This window comes from Mustelus asterias, chromosome 16 (genome assembly GCF_964213995.1).
Source record: "Mustelus asterias chromosome 16, sMusAst1.hap1.1, whole genome shotgun sequence".
Taxonomy (NCBI): domain Eukaryota; kingdom Metazoa; phylum Chordata; class Chondrichthyes; order Carcharhiniformes; family Triakidae; genus Mustelus; species Mustelus asterias.
In genome coordinates this window covers 45,459,666-45,463,344 of record NC_135816.1, presented here as the reverse complement: position 1 = coordinate 45,463,344, position 3,679 = coordinate 45,459,666, and the positions used below count along the sequence as shown (strand labels likewise).

General features: G+C 43.6%; 1 pseudogene; it reads right to left on the bottom strand.

The window, feature by feature from the left end:
* Positions 1-1,589: 1,589 nt before the first annotated feature.
* LOC144505707 (U2 spliceosomal RNA) lies at positions 1,590-1,794 on the bottom strand (annotated as a pseudogene).
* Between the last annotated feature and the right edge of the window lie 1,885 nt (positions 1,795-3,679).

Genomic DNA, 3,679 nt, shown 5'->3' with positions numbered 1-3,679 from the left:
TGTTTTGGAATATAATTTTTTAATATGTTAAATTGGTCAATTTCAGATAAGTGGGCGTCCATTTGAGAAACTGGTAAAAACAACTCTGATGTAATGCAACTCGAACAACTTGGGTTTATTACACTTAAAATGTAGTCTGTGTTTGTCTTGCAAGTCATGATGCGGAGATGCCGGCGTTGGACTGGGATAAACACAGTAAGGAGTCTAACAACACCAGGTTAAAGTCCAACAGGTTTATTTGGCAGCAAACACCACTAGCTAGTGGCGCTTGCTACCAAATAAACCTGTTGGACTTTAACCTGGTGTTGTTAGACTCCTTACTTTGTCTTGCAAGCCAAGGTTAATGGTGAAGAAAACTTGAACAATAAATGATCCATCTCCAACCTTATAATGGAGAGGGAATCTGGAGAGAGGGCAATTACATTCATTAAAAAGATACATTTTTCCCATGGGTTGCAGAGACAAAGGCCGGAATTTTACCGGCACGCCTACCCCGATTCCAGGGGCGGGCGAGGCTCGGAGAACGCCATTCTCCGTTGGCCTCGGGCGAGATCGTACGAACCTCGGGCGATCGTGCCAGTGCAATTCTGCCCGTGGAGTTGTGTTGAAGGTGAAATATGTTGCTTGCATTTCTGTTTGTAGCATGTCATGTTGCCATAGAGATAGTGGGCCGAATGTTACGGCTGTTGATGCCAGCAGGATTTTCTCATTCCGCTGCGATGAATGGAGATTTGTCTGGGTGATGCACTATCAATCAAGCAAAGACTAGTTTGTATGCAAGAACAAATAGGCTTTTATTCGCAAAAGACTTGGAGCACACCCATGCTGTTGAACTGGTCCAGCGACTGAGGCAGGGGGGTTGGGAGCAGTCACCTTTATACCTGGACCAGGGGGGGAGGAGTCTCAGGCAGGGCCGGCAGGGGCATGTCCAGGCATGGCACACACACACACACAGGCAATAAGCTACAGTGGTTTACCACACTGGGCACCAAATTTGCTGTAAAGGGGGCATTGCATGAATGACTGGTAAGATTGTGCCCAGTGATTCAGGGTAGATCGCTGAATATAAAGAAGGTTCCTTTGTTTAATGTATCTCTTGTTTGTTTGTTGACAGAAGCAGGTAATTCAGCTTGGGTTCTGTAAGGGAACACAACTGAAAAATTTGTTCGACCTTGCAGCGAGTGAAAAAAATCCACAGTGGTCTTCACAGAATTTTGTGGCTGAAAGCAGTCAGCTTAAATGGTTAGCTTGGAATATATTATCCAGAAGCTGTGGGAGCAGTCGAGGAGTGGAGGGGGGGCATTCTTATATTTCGAAAGCCAAGACAATATGCTGAAGAGTCCATAGTCAGAAGGTCTTTAAAGAAAATTGGAGAATACTTAATGAGTCTTGTCTGAGGGTCCAAGGATCCATTATACAGTTGAAATAGCTAAGCCCCAGGGAAAACAATGTTTCTTTTTATACTTTTCCAATTCAATCAAATCAAATCCAATTCAGAGTCTCAACAAGTTGAGACATTTCAGATCCAGGCTGACAAGACAGGGCGAGTGACCAAACCACCCTGTCCTGGGCCTGATCTACATGAGCCAAGCTGATTGGAGAAGGGGGAGGTTCCTCCTCCAAGACCTGAGCTCATTTGCATCTTAGCCAAAAGGCCGAGATGCCGCTTTAAAAAATTGCTTCATATGAAACATATGAAGCTTCAGTGTAACCTAATGACCTCAACCAAGTGCGGCCGACCATGGGCTGCCGACCATACTACACTTGATCTTAGCCAAAAGGCCGAGAAGCGATTGATAGCTCTGGTTCTCTGATCTCGACTGTCAATTGATTTGTGTTTATTTACACAAGATAAAGAGATTTCAAGTGATTTCAGCTACTGATGTTTGAAATGGTCTGGAGGTTTGGCACTTTAATTAGCCCATAGTACAAGGAGCATTTTTTTTAAGGAAGTGGAAAGTTATGAATGAATGATTATTTTCTAAAGTTATTGTTAACACATTCTATTGTCACTATCGGGTTCACTGATTTTATAAAGTCAGTGAATGGCATGGAAGTTCCTTGGATTGGCATGGGAAATATGAGGGACCATTGTGTTGGCTAGGATGTATTGCTTGATACAAGGAGTATGACAGGCCATAGGGAGTGGGTGAGGGGCATAGCATGGCATGGGGGTAAGGGTAAGAACTGTTTAACTTCTTAGAAAGTTCCTTCATCTCGAGGGAATGGTTCACAAACCATAAAGGCGCTATGAACCATTAGTCCTTTAAACACTGGTCCAGTTCAATAAAAATTGTGAGGATTGGGGCATGCCTAGCCACACGGTGGAGCTGGCTTGGCCAAATTTGCAGGGTGCGGGCTCGCACCCAGAACCAACCCACATCTTAAATAACATTGTTACAAACTGGAAACCCCAGGAATGGGGTTAAATATCCTTAAATCGATCTGGCTTCCATTTTCCTCCTCCCTACAGTGTCTCCCGACTCCATAAAAATGTAGCCAATGGTACACGGTGGGCACAGTGGTTAGCCCTGGTGCCTCACAGCGCCAGGGACCCGGGTTCAATTCCTGCCTCGGATCACTGTCTGTGTGGTGTTTGCACGTTCTCCCAGTGTCTGCTTGGGTTTCTTCCGGGTGCTCCGCTTTCCTCCCACAGCCCAAAGATGTGCGGGTTGGGTTGATTGGCCATGCTAAATTGCCCCTTAGTGTCAGGAGATTAGCAGGGTAAATATGTGGGGTTACAGGAATAGGGCCTGGGTGGGATTGTGGTCGGTGTAGACTTGACGGGCCAAATGGCCTCCTTCTCCACTGTAGGAATTCTGTGATTCTATACACTACATTAGTGGTGCATGCTTTGTTTAATTTCTCTTTTTATATGCAATAAAGTTTGTGAAAACTTGTGTATAGTTCAGCTGGTCAACTGCTGGTGTTTGGATGTCTTCTTTCAATGTTAATTGTCCCTAACAGGATCATAAAAACAGACAGTGAAGAGCACTAAAGATGAACAGCTTTGGACTCTCTCCAGCAGTCAATGGGCATTGTTTTGAGTTTACATCGATTGCAGCATAACTCGAGCACTGTCCAAAATTGGACTCTAGTAGTTGCCAGGCAAATCCGCCGGATATACTTTAATTATTAATCCATTGGGTACTTTAATTTGGGATTTGTGTTCTCCTTGAATGAAAAATGCTCCCACCTCTCAGAACAATGAAAATTAACAGCTGATTGGATAAGCTTGTATACCAGAATCCAAAATCACCTCCTCAGCAAGCAGTGTTGCAAATGTAACTACAGTCTACCACCTTCACATCCCACTTCATTAACTTCATTCGTTGCAGCATAGGAAAGGCACGATAACACTTAAAAACTTAATAAAAATACCATCTGTATTGTGAAGAAGTGTACTTTGCAGAGAACGTATTATTGATCCGTTCTTACATCGGTTTATTACTTACTACCTGTTACATGAAACATGTTAAACTCTGTCCCATGCTGAAAAGTAGTTACTTTAGTGAAAAGTAGTGTTGTACTAGAAATTAAAATGATTGATCCTGCCTGCATGAAGCTCCATGCACATATAATTGGATTAGAAAGGTTGACTTGGCTAGCACACTTTGTTGCATTGGTTGATTACTACCTGTGGTTCAATGCAGTAGTTCCTTTACCAATCACTCAAGCA